The sequence below is a fragment of the Pyxicephalus adspersus genome, chromosome 11 (assembly GCF_032062135.1).
Source record: "Pyxicephalus adspersus chromosome 11, UCB_Pads_2.0, whole genome shotgun sequence".
NCBI classification, from domain to species: Eukaryota; Metazoa; Chordata; class Amphibia; order Anura; family Pyxicephalidae; genus Pyxicephalus; species Pyxicephalus adspersus.
In genome coordinates, this window is record NC_092868.1 from 3515182 (window position 1) to 3537786 (window position 22605).

A 22605-nucleotide genomic window follows, 5' to 3' on the forward strand; every position below is an offset into this window, starting at 1 on the left:
GTGTGTGTCCCGTGTGTGTGTCCCGTGTGTGTGTCCCGTGTGTGTGTCCTGTGTGTCTCATGTGTGTGTCCCGTGTATCCCATGCATGTGTCCTGTGAATGCCATGTGTATGTCCTGTGTGTCCCATGTGTGTGTCCCATGTCTGTGTCCTGTTTGTCCTATGTGTTTAGCAATGTGTGTGTCCTATGTGTGTCCTGTGTGCATGTATGGGGGGTCCTGACCAGGTAACAATTCATTATTCAGAATAAAAATCACACAACAGCCGGATGTTTCTGATGATTGTTAGCATGTTATTCCCTCTGTGCACACATTGCTGCCTATTATTCAGATTTATTGTGTTTCCCTATCAGTGTTCCAATGTAAGAGTTATATTGCTCCCCCACCCTGAGACCTAATCAAATCATCGCCTTCCTAATCCAGAACATTGCCATGTTGTACCTTGTGATGTCAGGACTGGAGAGATAATTTGCTGATAATACCCTGTGTTAAAAGAATTCTCGGTATCTGTTCTTATTCTGTATGTATGGACTCTGCACAGTACTACTTCTCTTGTCCTGTACCCGCTCTGACATATACCACAGTGCTGTACAGGGAACACTGAGCCAGTCCCATCAGTCTCTGTACAGAGGAGCTGACACTCTAATGTCCTCCCACAGTCACACACTATTATTATACATTTATAAAGCTCTAACATATACCGTAGTGCTGTACAGAGAACACTTTATAAAGCTCTGACATATACCGTAGTGCTATAGAGGAAGATGTAATGAATTTATCTATACACTCTTGTAAAATTACTGACAAGTCCTCTTTCAGGCTTCCCCTTTCCAATCCATTCAGATATTTTGGGAATGTCGCTCACTTCTTTGTAAATTATACTAGAGGCCACTCCGCACAAAGGCGATTTGTGTTTTTAGGTTTTCCGGCCCCTTAAATTCCCACAGGCCACGCTCATATTTTGTAAGAGGACAAAGATGGCACAGAACCATTGATCCCGAAATTCCGAGTTGTTTTCTAGAGAACAGAAGGAAAATGTGGATGACGGGAAGAAGTGCCCCACATTTTTTCCATCATACCCTATGGCTCTTAACAAGGCAGCCATTGTCCCTGCTGGCATCTGGTAGATTCTCGGTGGTCTCTGCCTTCTAGATGGTCTCCATTGTCCCTGCTAGGATCTTTTTTTTATAATTTGATGATTGTTCCACAGAAGAATTTTTTGTGCAATGTGTGGGTGGAATTTTTAATTTTTATGTCTCTTTGGGGGATCAACAAAAGCTAACTTTACTAAAATATATAGGCTAAGTGCAGTGTGGTCACTAGGGGGCAGCAGATAGTGAGGGAAATATGGTGGCAATTGCCAATGAGCCAATAAACTGATGCCATTGGCCCTCAAAGTGATAAAACGTTTTGTTTTTCAAACATGCTCAGAATGCATCCACGACAATATAAACTTATTAAAACTCATTTAAAAATTAATGGAAGATTCTGAAAGCCTTTTATTCCATTTCTAGTTGTCTAAGCTCTCAAGTTCCGGCCTGCTCATATCATGTGGGATGTGTGCCCATGCAATTATTGCCAGGGATTACTTAGCATTACAATGTCTGCCACCTGTGGTCAGGACAGGAAGTGCAGCAGAGAGGTGGTCAGGGTTAGAAGCTTTAACAATGTTTCTATGTGAGCCAATAGGGATCACAGACTGAAATCATTATTTAACTCTTTTTCTTATTTGAAGATGAAAAACCAAACTTGAGAGGCTTTGGTGGCGGTGGAATTAATTTTTCAATGCAGCTATTACATGTATTAGATTTGGTTTTCATATTAGCTTCTTGTAGACAGCAGGAATGCAATTTTTAACGTCTGTTGCCGCTTCATAAAGCCAACAGAAAATAGTTCTTTACCTTCCCTGAGCTATATCCTCCTCTATTTGTATGTCACAAGCTCCCCCTCCCAGACACTGCAGATCACAATAGGAGGGGTAAGTGCTGCCAATCAAGAAAGCAGTGGGCAGGACTGGGTGTGGCCAAATATTGATTGACAGGCTTGTGAATCAGCAGTGGTGGCCACGCCCCCTGCAACATTGCATTTCTCCCTACTAACACATGAGAGCGACAACTCTGCTCTGAATTCAGGAACAGATCAAGAATGTTGTCACCCCATCACAAAAAAGTGCATGAGGTGGCTGTCACTGGCAGGATCATCTGTTCTACTAATTGGCATCCACTTGTTCCGACACGGCAGATATGTTCTAGGACACATGGCGGTCTTTAGGAGAAGATTGGAATAGTTACGGTTTGTCCTGGCTGACAGCAAACTTCGCAGGACAGCCAAATATAATACAACCGGGCCAAAATAAACAAGACGCCAGGGACATAGTGAGAGTGATACTGGACCGGATTGAACGGGTCAAAGGCACAATAATAACTCAAAATGAACTGATAAAAAAACAGCCAATCAGGGATGACTGTGGCCCAGAGTCATGAATGTGGGAATGAAAGGAAATGAGTCCATCAGACGTCATCATCATGGACAAAATGGGCAAATATGAAGAGGAGTCACAAATGCCTGGCATTCCAGATTCCTGCACCCCTCTGGAGGTGGGGGCCCTGAGCAGTTTGCTGGCCTAGTTTAGCTGGGATCTGATGAGCTTCAGAGTTATTTGATGAGCTTCAGAGTTATTTGAGAGTCCATGGACTGTCTAGGGGTGGACCATTGCCATCCTTCCAAGAGGAGAGGACATGGCCCCGCCTTTTTATTAAAAATGTCTGAACATTGGATCCTCTGGTCCTGAGAAACCTACAGCGAACCTCGTGGGTGGGTCTTAGATGGAACTTGGCCCTTTAAACCCTTCTAATGGGATGGAAATGGGCTGCAAGTCATCCCTAGGGTCCAGGTTCGGCCAAAGACAAGCTCTGATTTCCAGCTTCCCCTGTGATCAGACTGCAATATTATATCCAGCCACAGGGGGCGATGTTGCAGCGGGGGCTGATTTGGGTTTGGTTGGAGACTGTAGACAGTAGGGAGAAAATGGGGACAAGTTTCATAAGGCTTGTTAACCCTTTACAAATCAGGGCTTCCAACTCAGACTACTGGGGTCCAAGACCTGCACAACAGGAACCAAAGGACCTCTTGTGGCCCTTAAGCCACAGGGCCCCATACTGGAATTACATCAGTACACACTGGCCTCAGAGCTGCATTATCGGGGTTCATTCCTGTGTCAATCTATTATGTAGGAATGATCCCAAAGTATATATGGAGCCGAGTATGTACAGGACATGTGGGTTATAATTAGGAATGTGCATGTGCTTGATGGGTGCTTTGTATGCCCATGTACACTGCGTATGCTGAGTCTATATCTCCTGTATATATCCCATCCATTAATTAATTTACTCATCACTCAGCACTCTCACTTTCCATCTACTTCCTAATAACTTTAATAATTTAATATGCCCCGCATAAATTAATATGAACCTTTTACTGTGCCACGCCAAATCAATGTACATTAACCCTTTAATTCCCAATCTCCAGCCACTGATCATTTCCTTTTGTTTGCTAGGGAGTGTACATTAACCCTTACCTTTCCAACCCCCCCAATGAATATGTATTTAACTGTTTATGCCCCATTCTATGTACATTGAGCTTAAAATGTGAATCCCCAAATCATTGCACATTCATCCTTTCATGTGTAACTTTCATTCTATGTACATTAAACATAGGTTGCAACAAATAATTACTGCACATTTCCCGCGTCTATGCCCCGCCCATTTAATATAAATTACCCCTTCACTGTGCATTACTTACCCTGGCACTGTACCCCTCCCAGTCAGCATATTAACCCTTTACTATGCAATCCCCAATCACTGCATGTTTCCAGTACACTGCACACCTTCCATTTTTGGGTATTTCCTCATCTTTTGCTATACAACCCAAAATCAGGAATGTGTCCCATGGAGAGTTTGGACAGGCTGTATGATTATCATCTGAATCAAATGATTTTGATCATCTTGGGTGAATCTAGCGTGTATACAGCAGTTCACTGACAGTATCCATCGATTTGTCCTGGTGGATCAATAGGCACCATAGCAGGGACAACTGTCCTTTCCTATGGAGGGGTGGCACTCCCTTCTTCCCCCCTCCCTTTTTCAAAACAGAGCTGTGTGTACACCATGTGTTCCACTGATCATGAAGGATCACTTCCACTGACAGTAATCTGCTACTAGATTGTAAGCTCTTCGGGGCAGGGTCCTCTCCTCCTGTATCACTGTCTGTATTAGTCTGTCATTTGCAATCCCTATTTAATGTACAGCTTCTTCGCAGGTGACAATTATCTGGTAAGTGACAAGAAGCTTGGTATTATCAGCGGCATCACTAAATATAAATGATAACAGACATTTTATTATTATACAGTATTTATAGACATTTTTACCATTTATCTAACTTGCGCAGAATTTGGGTTATCACGGATGTTATCACCACAGAAGAAGCAGATGACATCTCTCAGTCTTTATGTTTTGCCCAAACATCGCCCAGTTCCAGCAATACACAGCCAATATTCTTCTTCCCAAACTATATCCTGCACACCATTTCCCATTACTCTTATCCATCCTTTAAATTGCTGTCATCCAATCAGCTGCTGTTTTGATTTTATTGATTCCACCAATCAGTCTCCATGTATGGCCTTCTGGCCTAATTGCCTTACCCATGCTGACGCGTTTCCATACTCCCGGTAGACTTCGTTAGGCCTGGGAATGGTATCACTATCTGTCTTTTTAATTATTAACCCTTACCATGTCCTTCTGTCTAAACCTTATCCAATAATATTATACGTCATATGTGGCACATTGCCAAACTAAGTGTGCAGGGAACCCCATAACAATACACGGTAATGATTTACTTAACCCCCTCCCACATTTAGTTATATTATCACTAAAATATCTCTCATTTTAAATTCATTTATATAAATACACGGATAATGCAAACTTTAAAGTAGATGCACTTTCAAATTTGTTCACGTCATTGAAAGCTTATCAATCTCCAGAGAAACATTGGAGTCATGTTGTGTCCTTGGACTTTGCCGGAAAAATCATTATGCATTCCTACGCGTTTCACCCATACTACCAGTGAGCTTCATCAGGGCTGGGATCATTGTAATGCAGCCATTAAGAAAGGATGTTAAATTTCCTTTGTAATTTCCATCATTAAATTCCTTTTTTTACTTCCACATAGAAAAAATAGGGCAATTTCCTCTTTTCACATACTGTAGGTCCTTGTACTTGAATAGAGCTACTTCTAGGTGATCTAAATTCTAGACAAACATTGCAACATAGAGTAGCATAGCCACTGTGAAGGGAAAAAAAGAGCCAATCTCACTGCACACACGTTAAATCGACATCTCTTCGGCCTTATTGTTAAAAATGCCCCTTTTGCTCATGCCTGAGATCAGGGATAGGCAGAAGAAGCACCCAGAGCCCCCCAGGATGCATGACGTAGATATCCCGGGAGGTTCTGCCGCGGTAATCAAGACTTGAAAGGAAAGTGCTGCACCTTTTTTTTTTTTTTTTTTTTAATCAATTACATTTTTACTTTATATGTAAAGCTGCGTACACACTGCCAATTTTTGTCGTTGGAAAGGATCTTTCACGATCCTTTCCAACGACAAGGGAGTGCACGATGCATGTTCACTTTCATTACAATCGGCTGTCGTCCATCGTCCGTGGATCCGGCAGGTCGGTCGTCCGGACGATGGAGGACACCGACTGTACACACGGCAGATTTTCGCCCGATAATTGGCCGATGCCAATTATCGGGCGATAAAAATCTGACGTGTGTACGTAGCTTAAGGGTTGTCTACCTGTTTATGTAAAGTAAAAAAGTTGGGTTTGTGCCCGCTTTTAGCTTCGACTGTTGTGTTTTGTAGACATTTACTGCTTCATCAGACCAAAAATTAAGGAAGACCATCTTATACAGAACTGCAAATATTATAGAATAAATAATTATGAACAACTTGAACATGGATGATTCACAAAACACATAGAAAAATGAAATAATGTGTATGAAAGTTAGGCAAATGACTTTGAAGAAATCCATTTCAGGTTTGCTGGATCACCCAGCTTCACTGATTTAAGTAAATCCTCTGCAGCCTTGGCCCTATGGCTCCCCATCACATATTTGTCGTTGAGTTGTATAAGGCAAATTGAAGAAGCTGCCGATGTTTAAGGAGGACGTGTAATCATGTAATCAGTCCATAAATGTAAGATAAAGTAATACGATAACCAAACACACTCAGATTCCTCATCAAGGACTCTCTGTGTTTTGATAGTGACAGAAAAAAGCTAAAATCAGAACCCCCCTCTCCCCCACTCACCTGTGCTCGTTCCATCACAGGACGCCGCCTTCTTCCTTCTTTTCTTCTTCTTCCTTGCGATCTTCTGCCATCTCGATTGCCCATGCCGGAATGATTTAACTCCTCCACAGGCGCGCAGTAGTTTATTCCCAGCATGCGCAAGGGGCGCTGGGATTGTCAACCACCACTGAGCTACGCATGTGCAGCTCAACACATTTAGACTGCTGGGCAGTGATCAGGCAGGTAAGAATGGTTATTGCAGGAGGGTTATCGCCTGTCCCTTTCTGCAATACCCACCTGCCTGATCCTGGATTTTTCAAAATTGGAAAAAATCTACTTTAAGAGGGATAAAAACCTCCTTTTAATGGCTGTGACCTATTATCATTTTACTCATTGGACCCTTTCCATGTTTACACTTTTGATGAATTCCTTGATGAATTATTCATATTGTTAGCATCAACAAATGAGTCATTGCAGTTTTACTTGTGTGATTTGCCATCACGTTCAAATGCCTTGAAGACAAGTTGTATACTTCCACATGACTAGTTGTACACCTCCACATGAGCACCTCCATTTTCGACAACTTTCAGCCACCTTCAGACACAAGGTCTTCCCCGACCTCGCTGCAGGCCATGCGTATTCTTTCCTCAAGCTTTACATCAGCCGGTGCTGGACTTTGCACACCAAACCACCAGCTTCCGAGAGTTTGGTTCATACTGGAGAATTTCTGCTGGGTTTGATGTTCCCCAAATTCGGCAGTTGTGTCGCTTAACCCAACCAGAGAGATGAAAGATAGACTCGTCGCTGAACTATGGGTTTTACAAAAGCTGAGGGTGGTTTTGGTACTGGTGTAGGAGTGATTCACACATTTCCACACGAGCATCATAATCTTCTGCTTGAAGTTTTTGAACAACCCGAAGATGGTACGGGTAGAGCTTTATCACTCTCCGAAGCATCCGCTGAGTTGAGCTTCTCTTGATGCGTTACGAAACCAGTATGATGGATATCATGTTAGATGTAAGCAAATCAAATGCAATAGACTTACTGTATGGATGATGCAGAGATAAGAATCCTAATCCAGAGATATTGTGGTGTAGTAGTGGCAGTTGCTTTGAGCTCTGTGTTAGGATCAGAGAGAAGTAGTGGTAGCAATAGTAGTTGTTTTAAACTCCTAATTAAGATACAGTGCTGCGTAATATGTTGGCGCTGCTTAATAATAAAAGTATAATAAAATGGAAAGTAATCCATGATAAATAATTGAATATATACTATACATGTTGTAAATCAAAAAAAAAAGGAAATTTAGAATAAAGTCCTTTAATAACTGCTGCACTTATAACAGTCCCTTTAAAAGGAAGGAATTGTAAACTCTTCACAGCCATGATGAAGTTCACCATTAGTATGAACGAAACGTGTTGGCATCTGTAATAATGTGCCAGCACTTCACATGGTTCCAGCGTCTTTCTGGTAATCGATTGTTCCATTAACCTAAAGAGTGTGACTATGCTTTTGAAGGATGGTGTGAAAGAGAAACATAAAATTAGCGAGGCACAGCTCTGAAGAGGTGAGACTGCAACATGTTGGTATGACCCATGGACTAAATGATGACTCCGGAGATCCCTAGCCGCAGCTAATTGGAGGGGCCGGTGATCTAAAGGATATGGAACAATACTGTAGAAATTGTTTGAAGGATTGAGCTTGAGAAAAAGAACATTGGATGTATCTTGCTGGAACTGGTGATGTCTGGGCAAAAAACGAAAAGACTGTTAGATATTATCTGTTTTCTTTTTTTTTTTTGTATGGCGGTGATATGATAAAAGTCTGTGACTAACCCAGATTCTGCAGAATTTAGATAAATGTTTAAAATATCACCGCCTGTACAAGTCTTGCTGTTACTCATGTTAAGCTTTGTAATCACACTTGATCAATGTCACCTAAAACGGAATTTGGTGAACTTATTAAAGGAAAACAACATACCCCTCCCAGAATAACAAACAGCTTAATATACATACTGTATAAGGTAATTTTTTTGAGTGATAATAAATATTTGGTGCATATAATGGAGACCAGTGTGAATTCTTCCACTTGTCCTAGGCTTGGGGATGCTGCTATTGATTTGATCTTGGCAACTTATAAAGCCATAAAGACAAATACAATGATGGCCAGGTTCAAGGCTGTAATGTTTAGGTATATCTCTGTGTGTGATAAATTTGTTGCTGCGTTGGCATCGTTCTTATAATTAGCACTGTGTGACTCTCTATATTCTGTATTTAGTGCCAGCATGTGGCACAGTGCCATTCAATTGAATCTTAAGTGTTATTTTATCTGTTTTTCTTTCTTATTCCTGTCCCTCACTCCCCATCCTTTCTTGCTTTCCACCCTTACCCTCTTGTTTTCTTCCTTCCTTTACCTTCCTCCCTTGGTTTTTATCCTCCCCCCTTCATTTCCTTTCCCTTTTCTTTCCTTCTTCCCTTTCTCTTTTCTTCCTTCCTTCCTTCCTTCCTTCCTTCCTCCTCTCTTCACTTTCTTCATTCCTTCCATCCCTTCCCTTCATTCCTTTTCTCTTTCTTCCTCTTCCCTTCCTTCCTTCCTTTTCCCTTCCCTTCTTTCCTCTTCATTTTCTTCATATTCCCTTCTTTCTCTTCCCTTCCCTTCTTTCCTCTTCCTTTTCTTCCTGTTCCCTTCCTTTCTCTTTCCTTCCTTCCTCTTTCCTTCCTTTCCTACCCTCCCTTCTTTCCCTTCCCTTTTTCCTTCAGTAAAAGACGGATATTCTGTGCTGAGGAAATTGCTCTGGTTATCCTTAGTGACAAATGTAACAAATTTGGTCCATGACATTTTTTAGGGTTCCCTATACTTTTAGCACAGCATTTTAGGTCACCTGATAAAAAAATTTGGGAGAACCCCACATAACAATTAGAAACCTGTACGGCTTTAAAGCACCCTGAACATGTTACTCATGAACTATATGTATGTTGCTTTCATAAAACCCCACATAAACATAGAATCCCGTACAACTTTAAAGCATCCCAAACATTTTATTGAAGTAATACATGTATTTTTAGCGTTGCCCTTTTTGCTTTTCTTACATTGCTACGCCTCTTATGGCAGTGCTCAGTTCCATGCTTTTTTTTTTTTCCATTCCATTGAAAATTTTAAATGTAAAAAATCAAATTTAAGCAAGATGGTTCCAATTATGTGTAACCTTTATGAATATGGTTGTTACAGTTGAAAAAAGATTCCCAGACTGAAGACAAAGGGACAGATCAGAGATCATAATTATTGCTCTTGGGAAGTGTTTGGCTGATAAACCTGGAAGCTGCGCCAGATTTTACACGTGGTGCCCTGAAGGAGCCTCAAATTAATTATGGGGATCGTTTTCTTGAACAGTGGATGCCATGCAAACAAACATCCTGTTTTGTTTAAAGTCATGAGAACATGTGGAATCAAACATCATTTTTTTCATGTTCCCTCTGAGGAGCCGTATTGTTATTTTGATGAAATGCAGACTCTCAAAAAAAAGTTTTATTAGCATATGTTTATTCTCACTGTTCATCTAATTGAATGTGGATAGATAATAAGCTATTTGTTAGTGGAGAAGGAAGACCTGGCTATGCAGTGCACATTTTAGGGAAGTGGACAAATTGACCCTGATTTATTAAAGTTCTTTAAGGCTGGAGAGAATACACTTTCATCATTGAAGCTGGGTAATCCAACAAACCTGCAATGGATTCCCTAAAACTAATTAGCTATTTGTTAGCACATGTTTTCAATTCTGGACCAGATCCATTCCAGGTTTGCTGGATCACCCAGCTTCACTAATGAAAGTGTAATCTCTCCAGCCTTGGAGAACTTTATTAAATCAGGGCCATTATTGGCAACATGTAAGTAAAGTGCAGTGGTGGCTTGGTTTAAAAATCATGTCAGTTTGTTTTTTCTCCAAGAGGACCAAGCACATTGTGTATTTTCCTTTAAGAAGCTGACATCCACCAACTTTTAGGGCAAAGACTCTACCACCAAGAGCTTGGTCAGCAGAGCATTGATTTGACATGCTACAGCATAGCTGGGAGTTTACTTCTGTTTCCTGGCCAAACATTTTCCTATAGAAGAGGAATGACTTCAAAAAGGAGAAGGCAGAGGGGTCTGTGTAGAGAAACAGAGATTACCCTACCTGTACATCTATAATAAAACAATGGTTGACCCTCAGGGGCAAGGACAGCAACAGGAGCAGCAGTATCAGCATAGGTAACAGCAACAACATTTGATTTATTAAACTTTTGGGAAGTGGATGAGAAGGAATGGGTAGGATTTGCTAGGCACAGCGTTTTTCCCAGCAGATGACGATTCTTCATAGAGAGGTGAACAATGTGTGTCTGGTTACCTATGGCTTACCCAATGTTTAGTTTGCCCACAGCAAAATGTGCGTCATTAGAAGTGGTTGTAAAATATCCCATACAGGAGACCCCTGATAAAATAAAGCTCCATGACCTGAAACTCCCAGGGCTATGTGAGAGTCAAAAGTGTCTCAGTTCTAAAAGGCCTGAAAACTTTCTAAAAGGTTCATCTTCCAAAAAATGTGCTCTTATATATGTGTGGTGCTGCATAGGACATTCCTCTTTATCTCCACCACTATCCTCCTCATTTGGCTCACCTCATTTCCATGTCTTGTCTAAAACAACATCGACATCGTTGTTTGACCCTAATTGCTGTTTTTCTACCTGTTGTTTTGTGAGCCTTGGTTTTCCAAAATATACTACAACCACTTTTGCCAGTAGCACCACACCTACCCCCACCACAAAAGTCACCAGCAACAGCAGATGCAGAACCTAGTAAACAAATCAATATTTTTCTAATATGAATACTCAACAATTAGTAATTCTCAACACTTTTCTAACGTGCTAATCTTCACTGAATAACTGTTGTGTGTCCTTATACATCTTCTCCACCTCATTAGCTCTTTCCTGTGATTCTCACAAAAGGCTTGTCTCGGTTTCCTAAAAGAGGAGAATACTATCTGTAAACTGGAAATTGAGAATATGTGACCCCAGAGAGAGTGAATATAAATGTGTGAATATAAATGTTGAAGTGGAATGTACACTGGCTCCAGGGTAATGTACTTTGTTTACTGTCTTAATGTTCCTGTTGTACCTGCAATCTTTCAGTCAGTCCACAAGGGGTGAAGCACAGTACCACTTGTAATTTGCGGTATCTGTTCTTATCCTGTATGTATGGACTCTGCACAGTACCACTTTTCTTGTCCTGTACCCGGGTGTAACGCTCGGTATCCGTTCTTAGTCTGCATGTATGGCTCTGCACAGTACCACTTCTCTTGTCCTGGACCCTGGGTGTAATTCTCAGTATCTGTTCCTATTCTGCATGTATGGGCTCTGCACAGTACCACTTCTCTTGTCTTATACCACGGGTGTAATTTGCGGTATCTGTTCTTATTCTGTATGTATGGACTCTTCACAATACCACTAACCTTGTCCTGTACCCTGGGTGAAATTCTCAGTATCTGTTTTCATTCTGTATTTATGGTCTCTACACCTCCGTTATGCTCAATATTTCTGGGAACTGCTGTAGGGAAAACACAACATACCTCACCCATAATACCATATACATTTCAATTGTAAGGCAGAGTTTGGGTACATATAAGGTCATTTTATTGGGTGATAATGTACATATGGTGCATATAATGGAGATCATGTGTTAATTTCCTCTTGTCTCAGGCAGGGAGCTTCTGCTATTTTTGTTGCCGTGCACTAATAGTTATAGCTGTAAAAACAATGATCATGATGATGCCCAGGACCAAGGCGGCGATGTTCAGATAGAATGCTATGCGGGAGTATTTTGCTGCTACATCTGCTTCGTTCTTGTTATTGGCATCGCGTGACTGGAAAAGAAAGCAAAGGGTTAATTGAAGGCAGATAAAAGTCCAGCTGTTATGTGCTGAGATCTGAGGGGCATCGTATGTATCCAGTGCCAGTGTATTACACAGGAGAGGTACAATGTAACATTCCCACCCATTATAATGCCATGGAATCTGTAGTGCTACTTTTTTATTATTCCTCTTCCTTCCCTTTTTACTTTTCTTCTTTCAGGTTTCTTCTTTCTTTCCCCCCCCTTACTTTATCACTTCCTTCCTTTCCCTACACTTTCCTGTGCTCTCACTTTCCTTTCTGTTCTCTATTTTTTTCTTACCCTTTTCCCTTTCCTTTCTTCCCTCCTTTCCTTCCTCCCTGCTTTCCTTCCTTCTCCCCTCTCTTCTTTGTCTTTACCCCATTTCCTTCTGTTACTCTCCTAATTTCATTATTACCTCGTTCCCTTTTCTTCTTTCCCGCCTTCCTTCCTTTCCTTCATTTCCTTCCTTCCCTCTTTCCTTCATTTCCCTCTTTCCTTCCCTTCCTTATATCCCTTTTTTTTCCTTCCCTTTCTTATTCCCTTCTTTCCTTTTCTAAAATATTTTTTTAAATAAATTTCTACCCTTCTTAAATTATAGATCCCTTGTTTTTATGTAATTTCTCTAGTTATCCTAAGTGCCACATGTAACAAATTTGATAAATTACATTAGTCAGGATTTCATGTACTCATCAGCACAATACTGGGGACATCATTTAGGGTCTGGTGAAAAATGTCACCCTGTGTTAAAGCACCCAAACATGTTCAGAACATATATGTATTTTCAATGTTCTTCTGAAAGAAACATTTTTCCTTCTGAATGAAACATGTTTTGCATTGCTACTTGTCTCTCATTGCAGTGCCACCCTTCAAAAAAAAAATAATCATAAACCCCCACCCAGAAAATGCATATCCAACAAAGGGGAATTTGTCTGTTTCATTCCTACTCGTGTATTGTGTTTATTTTTATATATAGTAAACAGGATATCAAATATCAGTTTGGGAATATCAGAACTAAATAAAAATAATTATAAAATAAAAATAAAATTGACCTCAATTACACAACTGTCAATTTGGGAAATGGGAGAAACGAGGGAATTTATGGCAAAATGGGGGAGGGGGTTGAATATAGCAGCAAATCAAATATGTCTCTTTTTTGCAGTGTAAGGTAAAGAATAAAATCTAATTTTTGGTTGTACAGGAGAGCCCACTCCTTGCTCCTGCATGTCCAATAAGCAATCACATGCAACCCAAAACACATTTTATATCAGGCATTACTTATGCCCTTTACTGTCTAGACTATAAAACCTTTAACCCAACCAAACAGATTCAGCAGATAGCAGGGGGGCAATCATCCAATATTCCATGGCAGCCAATGAGATAAACATCTTGCAACCCACTGCTTACACCAGACTGACACATGTCCTGCATACAATCTCAGGGATGTCCAACTGTTACAAACCTCTTATTTTCACAAACAGTGATGACACTTATCCCGCTTGCAAGATCTCAGGATTCAAAGCATTCAAAAGCAATTTTATTTCTTAGACCTCTTGCGGTGGAAAAGTGCAGGGGTGGCTGCTCCCAAGTGCAATACATTGCATCCAGGAACTGTGCTGCATCCCAACCATAACCACAATGCAAATGCAACAGCAACTGGAAGCAAATGCTTGCACAAACAGGATCCTAACTGTTCCCATATAGTTCAATGAAAGCAATTAGGAACTTGCGGGAAAATGCGGGAGTCATTTTATATTAGCATTTTTTATTAGTTAATTATTAGTAGTGGAAGATCAGTCAATGTAATATGGGGCGTGATAGCCCTGGTGAGACTGTTTCTGGTATTTCTAGGACACCCCTAACTAGGGGACCTGGAGTTTATATAAAATCTACATGCAAAAAGTATGAAGTCTGTGCCAGATTACAAGTATTGGAATCCAAAAAAGGGTTGGCAGGAGCTATGAGCAAGGTTAGCAATTGGTTAATTAGAGCTTTGAGCAGGGTAGGGTAAAGGGTTGTTTGGAGCTATGAGCAGGGTAAAGGATTGTTAGGAGCTATTACCAGGGTTAGTGGTTGGTTAGTAAGAACTATGAGCAGAGTAATAGGCTGTTAGTGGTTGGTTAGTAAGAACTATGAGAAGGGGAAATGGTTGTTAGGGGCTATGAGCAGGGTTAGTGGTCGGTTAGTAAGACCTATGAGCAGGGTTACTGGTCAGTTAGTAAGACCTATGAGCAGGGTAAATGGTTGTTAGTAGCTATGAGCTGGGCAAAGTATTGTTAGGAGCTATAAGCAGGGTTAGTGGTTGGTTAGTAAGACCTATGAGCAGGGTAAAGGGTTGTTAGGAGCTATGAGCAGGGTTAGGGTTGGTTAGTAAGACCTATGAGCAGAGTAATAAGCTGTTAGTGGTTGGTTAGTAAGAACTATGAGCAGGGTAAAGGACTGTTACGAGCTATGAGCAGGGTAAAGGACTGTTAGTAGCTATGAGCTGGGCAAAGGATTGTTAGGAGCTATAAGCAGGGTTAGGAGTTGGTTATTAAGAGCTATTAGCAGGTAAAGGATTTGATACTTTGTCCCTCTATTACACTGGGCAGTTACTCATCATCTGAAGGTCCAGGTACAAACAAGATAAACTTCCTGCACCAGTCTTGAGAGCAGGGATATCTGTAATGCCAGCCTGCTCCACCCTCCTCATGGCTCATCCCCTTACCAGTCACATGACTGATTATTACGTTTATAGGGACAGCACCCAGCTACCATGTTTATCCTACCAGGACACCCAATACCAGCTCAGCCTATTGCTAGACCTTCAAGCACATTGTCACTTCAAATAACATAAAAATATCAATGTATTTATTTCCTCCTAAACCCTCAGACAGGTCATGTAAAGAACTATTAAACCTGTCTTCACTGGGTCGGAGCAAGGTTACTTCTGACGCAAGAAATTTCTCAGCATTCAGGAAAAATGTGACCCATCGTGCACTTGGCATGGAACGAGTCTTAACCCACGCATTGCTTTTTGCTATTAGAAACAGAATCAGATTAATGGCATTCTTGTAAACATTTGCGTGCCACCCTCAGGTCACCCATGGTCCAGCAAAGCCAACATAACGGTCTAATTACATTGTCGATCCCTTTCTAATTTTTAAATTCATGTCCACTTTTTTTTTTACATTTCTAAAGTTTTTTTGTGTTTTTTTTTAATTTAAAAAGTTATAAATTTCCCAATTTTCTGGTGTTTTAAAGATTTGCCTTTGCATTTGTATTATTAATAATAATAATAAAATTAATAATAATATTAGTATTAAACAGGATTTATATAGTGCCAACATATTACGCAGCGCTGTACATTAAATTGGGGTTGCAAATGACAGACAGACACAGACAGTGACACAGGAGGAGGAGAGGACGCTGCCCAAATAGCTTACAATCTATGAGGTGGGGGAAGTTTATCAAACTTTTTCTTTCTTTTTTTTTTTCAATACAGTGAAATATATTGGGAAATTATAAATTTGATTGCAATTCCAATACAAAAATCAGATGCAGAAAATGCAACTCTATAGCAAAAGTAGCTTTGCTGGCACAAAATCAAACTTTTATCTTTCTAAAAATATGAAGTAAAGTTATCCCAAAAGTTTTCAAATATAAAGCATGTAGGGTGCAATAATAAAATATTAGCAACTTACCTTTATTGAGAACAACAAAGCAGCCACTCCAATGGGACAGAAGCAACAGACCAGGCTAAATATGGACCATACCAGGTAATCCTTGTTCCTTGAATCTGCCATCGTCACAGCCCTGGTAGCCAAATGCCAAAACTTTTTTTACTCTGGGTTCTCAGTGCTTCTTTGCAATGCAATGAAGTTTTTGTAGTTTTGCTAGAGTTTTATGACAGCTTTATAGGTGGGGTTTCCTGACGAAGGGTGGAGTTGGTACCCTCCTTTTTTTGCCTACCCCCAAAGAAAAAGTCACTTTTCTTTAGCAGTTTCTTTCCAACTTTCATTTAACTCTTGTGCCATGGACTTTCAAAGGTCCCTGTAGTTTTTAGCTGGGAATTGTCCTGAGGATGGAAGGATGGAACCTATCACGTTTTCCTGAGATTTATGTTATGGTTTATGGTTATGGTCATTTTTTAGAGCTATGGTATAAAATGTTGCACAATGTGGAGGGTGGTCATACTTTATAACACGCAGCAGCAGCAAGAAAACTGATTGTTGCCTTTTATGTATGGGAACATTTTGTTTGCAGTTTATATAAATTTGGTCCGTAATCTTGACAAGCTTTAGTTCTGGGTTGAATTAACTTGAGTGTGTGGCTGAGCAGGGGTTATACCATTATTAATAATATTATTATTACACAGTATTTATATAGTGCCATCATATTACACAGTGCTATCCATAGTCATGTCACTAGCTGTCCCCCAAAGGAGCTCACAATCTAATGTCCCTACCATAGTCATATGTCTTTTTAATATAGTCCAAGGACAGTTTTTGGGGAAAGCCAATTAACCTGACTGCATGTTTTTGGAATGTGGGAGGAAACCAGAGAACCCAGAGGAAACCCACACAGACACAGGGAGAACCTGCAAACTCCATGCAGACAGAGCCCTGGCTAAGATTCGAACTTGGGACCTAGCACTGCAAAGGCCAGAGCACCTCTGAGCCACCATGCTTATGCTTATGCTTATGATTGGAAGTAATGTCACCCTAAATTAACTTTGGTGTACATGTGTGGGAGTTATGCCATCATGAATGGACACTGGTGCTCATGAGCAGGAATTATACTATCACAAATAAAGTCCGAAGCGCATGACCTGGGGTTATGTCATCTGAAATAAACCCCAGTGTGCATGAGTGGGAGTTATGTGATCACAAATGAACTCCAATGTGTACGAATGGGATTTATGCCATCAAGAATGAACTCCAGTGCACATGAGCAGGAGTTATGCCATCACAAATTAACTCTAGCGCGCATGAGCAGGGTTTTTTTCATCATGAATGAACTCCAGTGCGCATGAGTGCGAATTATGTCACCTTGAATGAATTCCGTTGCACATGAGTCGGAGTTACAATATCACAAATTACCTCCAGGGTGCATGACCAGGAATTATAACATCATGAACAAACTCGAATGCGCATGAGTGAGAATAATAATTATTATTATTAAACAGGATATAATGCAAACATATTATGGCAGTGCTGTGCATTAAATAGGGGTTGCAAATGACAGATACAGACAGTGACACAGGAGGAGGAGAGGACCCTGCTTTGAGGAGCTTACAATCTAAGAGGTGAGAGAAGTATCACACAATAGGAAGGGAGATATGGAATGATGGGAAGTAGTGAGAGTTTGAAGTGCTTTGAGTGCTCTTTTAAATGAGCAGAAAGTAGGAGGAAGCTGAATAGGATGAGGAGACCATTCCAAAGAGTTGGGGCAGCTCTAGAAAAGTCTTGGAGCCTTGCGTGTGATAAGGCTATAAGTGAAAAAGTTATTAGAAGGTCATTGGAGGAGCGAAGAATAGGAATATGGTATCACAAATGATCTCTGGTCTGCATGAGCAAGAGTTATGTCATCTGAAATATACTCCAGTGACATGTATGGGAGGTTTGTGATGGCAACATTTTTATAGGGACAAGGAGAAGATGTCATTGGCAACAAGGGTGCTCATGAATGTTGCATTGCTGAAGCCTTCTTCAGTTTAGGGCAGTGGTCACCTTTTCGAACCTACAGACCATGCATGAGTGATGTCATAATGCCAGAACCCGTGTAGAGACACAACCCGCCTACCGCCCTGAGCCTACAATCCGTACGGGAGACATGGTCTGCGGCTCTGGCCGGTGCGCCCCCCCAGCGGGGTCCTTCTCCTGATCCTGCTGGGGGGGGGGGGTGCACAGGCAAGAGCCGCAGACCACCAAAATCTTCTCGCAGACCATCGGTCGGCGACCGCTGGTTTAGGGAATCTCACTTCTCTTTTTGAGGTCGTAGTTCCATGCAATAAAATGCGATACTTGGAAAAAACCCCTGGGACTGAAATCCGGGGTTGTAATGGGGTACATAGAGGTAAATACAACTCTGATGCACATAGGTTGCAGCACACCACAATGCACCATATTATACAACCAGACAATGTGGTACGCTGCATTGGGAAAATGCTGCATGCCTGTTTTTTTTATGTACATTAAAAACAAAGGGCTGCATCTATGTGTTACATGGTAACGAGATCCACAAATCTCAAGAATGCAAATATTTCTAATAATTTTAGGTCTCCCTTATTCAAATATGTCAATGAGCTTGATTTACCTGTATAGAAGACCTTCATCCAATCACAAGCAAGGACAAAGAAAGCCAGGATGATTTCTAGCACGTGATTGGATGATTGAGGTGTATGCATCTTCATCCTATTTATTCAATAAACATTTACTGTGAAAAAGTCAACAATCTGTACATTTTTAGTGAAGTTACATTGTTGTATAACAGTAACACAAAAGAATCAAAAACGATTGCTACACCGAAAAGAAAATCAGAATCCTTCTTACAATGAATTAATCTTGGTATAATACTAATTTGTTTTATTTATTTTTTGGGCAGAATAAGAACTCCTTCCCCCTGACATTGAGTTTTTGGGGTTCCAAGCTCTTCCTAACTGCGGTCTTGTCCAGCAGAGCATGAAACCCGATTATTTTCACTTAGCAACATTTACAGGTCTTTCCTCTTTTGCTGCCTGCTGGACACTGAAAAGAGAAGCAGCTGGCTGATGAGCTCACCTCTCTGTCACTCTGCTCTTACAATAATCCAGAGGCCGGATGAAGGTTTACTGCAAAATACCACAGTGTACTAGATAAATATTTCACTTTATATGGAGGGATAACTGAGGAGAAATGAGGGACAGGGGGTCGGAAAGAAGGAGAGTGCCTCCAAATCAGGGGCAGCTGGGAGGTATAAAGAAGGACAGTGCCTCCAAATCAGGGGCAGCTGGGAGGTATGGACAGTGCCTCCAAATCAGGGGCAGCTGGGAGGTATAAAGAAGGACAGTGCCTCCAAATTAGGGGCAGCTGGGAGGTATGAAGAGGGATATCTCATAGCTTAGTTGCTGTGTAGATTAAGCTTTTAATGACAGAATTGCAGTATATTATCATTGCTGGCCAGAAACCATTGGCTGGTCCATGGAATGGGAGTGTATAATATATGACACGGACAATATACAACTACTTTATACCAGCTATGTACAGCACTTACCTAAAGTAAATCTAAAGTCTGCAGCCAAAGTCTGAATTTCTGTCTCAACACTAGAGGGCAGCAGAAGGCTGCAATGTCAGCTTCCTGCCTAAAGGATAACCTTGTCCCAAATTTGTTGCATTGTGTATCATGGATGGAGTTGTTACACTTGTAGTCTCGGCTCTACAGCACAAATGGGGTGGCTACAAATGAAGACATTCTGCATGGAGCATGAATTGTAGCCACCAGCATTAAGAAACTGCAGCTCTCTGCAAAGGAAAGGAGGGATTCATAGAGACATGATTAAAAATTTACCAGGTGGAAATTATTTATCATTAGGATCTTAACCATCATCCTCTTACCTGACCACAAATATAAGGGGCTATTTCTACAATTATCACTATTGCAAGGGATCTCTTTTTCAACAGATAACGTCTAAGCATTTTTTTCTGAGAATATATATTTTGTGACAGCTGGTAAACGTTTTCCTGATTTAAGGAACTTGTTTCATTGTGTTTTGCAACAGACAGTTGTGGTTCATCATTTCTTAACCCCAAAGCGTGCAAAGTTGGCTTCCCCAAGACCAGTTGGAAAAATATAAATTTTTATTTTCTTTTTTTAAGGTTTATGTGTTTCAAAACTGATATTTTCCCACATATATATTACTGTTATATGAAACCTTTAATACAAGCTGTGAACCCCCGATATCAGAAAACACTAAACCAGAACCCCAATCAAAAAAGCATAGGCATAAAAGAGACTTCTGACAATAAAGTGGTAACATTTTTTCAATACAGACATCCAACTCAGCAGGATTTATCAAATAAAATGACATTTAGGGCTCTTTTTTATAAATCATTCCCCCTTCAATTCGCTCATATTATTTGTTTCTTTCCTATTGTGACAGCTGTGCACTTTTGAGGATTGGCCACTAGGTGGCAGAACGAGTCATTGTTTTAATAGGAGACCTGTAGAGAGATAGGACTGACTGCAAATTTCAGAGGAAATGACTGGGGGGATCATTTATAAACAGAGCCCTTAGTTTCCATTTGAAGGTTAACAACCCCGAAATTCCCACTTTCCTCTTCATACATAGCCCTGCTTCATATGGAAACAGGGCCCTGGATTTGTTTTATGTCAATGTTGGTTGACAGCAGACACAAACCTCAGCTACCCTCTGTATTTAATTAAAGAAAATTAAAAATGTCAAATAAAAAACTACAAATCAATTTGGATTGCAATAATCAGAATTATTGCCTTTGTTATTGTTATGGCCATCTACACACCAAACCATCTCCTAGCAGCTGCTCCTTTTCTGGCAACACTGTGAACTTTTGGATCACACTTCTCTCCTTTTTCTAAGGAAACTTACCTACTTTTAGATGCAATCCAATTGGTCACATGTAATAACGCTTTCAATGAATCCCCTGAGGAGGCCGTATGGCGAAACGCGTGGGTACAAGAAATGTTTAAGCTGACCAAGATTTATTATTAAGAGATCTAATTTGTCTAAATAATTGGTCATTTACCCCATGAAATACTAATGGGGGGACCAATTAGCAAGTATTGGATATACTTGTTACTAATTGTCCATGATGTACCAAACACTTTGACCTTAGTATAACTAAAAAAACTGCTTTTTCTATTACATTTCCTCTTGAAAAATTAACTTTTTGCTACATTATTCATTTATTTGGGTCGGCAGTACTCACAACCATCCAGGAGGTTGATTGAAGCTTTTGTTTTCTTGTTCCATGGTTATTGGAGGGTCAGAATTAGCAAGAGTTGGCCTATTCATTCATTAGATACATTCTTACCATTTATTGCAGGTTGTCCTTATTCTTTGCAGGTAAATGTTTAGTAAATGGGGGCAGCATTTGAAAGTCAGCATACTCAAAATTAGGGTTTACTTTATTTTACTTTTTTGCTTTTTTTCCCAGTTTACTTTGGTATGGTGTATTTTTTTTTTTCATGCAATCTCAATTTTGAAAGGGTAGTGCGGGACACATGGAGCTCTCTTTTTTAAAATTATTCCCCTATTATTTCGTCTGAAATTCGCTGCTAATGCTTCTCTTAACTTCTCATTTTAGTTCCTAATAAAACAATGACTCATTCTGCCACCTAGTGGCCAATCTCAAAAGTACACAGCGGTAACAATAGGCAATGCTCTCTGCATAAACGAATAATATGAACGAATCTAAAGCGAATCAATAGTGGAACTATTTATAAATAGAGCCCATGAAGTTTGTTTTGACACACTTTGCTCCTTCTTTTCTTGCTTTGGACATTCAGAGATTTCCAATGGTTGCATCCCTAAACCCTTACATTGGCCAATAAAAGGTGCCACCCAAATTCCTAAGCTTCTTGCACCCTTGCTACTGTTACCACACATTGTAAAAAAAATAAAAAAGTATTTCTTGAAAGGGTCTGTACGTATTTAAAAAGTAATTATTTATTTGGCAATGGCCCCCGGGTACCAAATGGGCAAATTAGATTTCCTCCTTATCTCATTTTATTCCTCAATATTCTTTGTAAATTATACAGGCATGAAACATTTCTGATAACAAAGGAAAGGTTTAGCCAATCCCTGCTTGTAGTAAACTGTATCGACATGAAAACCTGGATCTTGTCTTAGAAAACAGAAAGGCGTGGGATTCATTATAACACTGAACGGGCACTGATGGTTGAGCTGATGGGAATGGCGGCACTGGATGCCAAATGCCCACCCATGGGCGTTTTCCTTCCAGGAAGGCATTTGTTTTTTATTGCATAAACCAGAATGAAATAAATCAGAATTTCTTGTTTGCATTGAAGCCAAGGGAAATGAGATTTTATTGTGGTGCCATGTGTTTGGTCCGATGCTTTTGTTTGTTTAAGTATAATTGGTGTTGTATTTAAGAATAAGTGTACATAGAAGGCAGATTAATCTGCTGCCCCCTATCTGTTATATGTGGGGTTTGCCTATAGGTGGGTACATCTACAATCTGTTGGATCTGCTCCTTCCATGGAAACAATGGACTGAGTTTGCTTTGGACTTGAAAGTCCCATCCCATAGAAATACCAAATCAGCAAAGGGGGTGAACTGTTTATAAGTGGCACAACAGGTGTATAGGTCCAGGGATGGGTAACAACCCCCTCATGATGGGTACAGCAGGTGT

General features: G+C 40.5%; 2 long non-coding RNA genes across 2 annotated transcripts; both read right to left on the bottom strand.

The window, feature by feature from the left end:
• Positions 1-11977: 11977 nt before the first annotated feature.
• LOC140340714 (uncharacterized) lies at positions 11978-16343 on the bottom strand. Its single transcript, XR_011922712.1, has 2 exons — positions 15919-16343; positions 11978-12230 (listed from the first exon to the last, which is right to left on the bottom strand). It is a non-coding gene; the product is annotated as an uncharacterized lncRNA (long non-coding RNA).
• Positions 12780-15262, bottom strand: LOC140340715 (uncharacterized). The gene is made up of 2 exons (XR_011922713.1): positions 14552-15262; positions 12780-14427 (listed from the first exon to the last, which is right to left on the bottom strand). It is a non-coding gene; the product is annotated as an uncharacterized lncRNA (long non-coding RNA).
• Positions 16344-22605: the final 6262 nt, after the last annotated feature.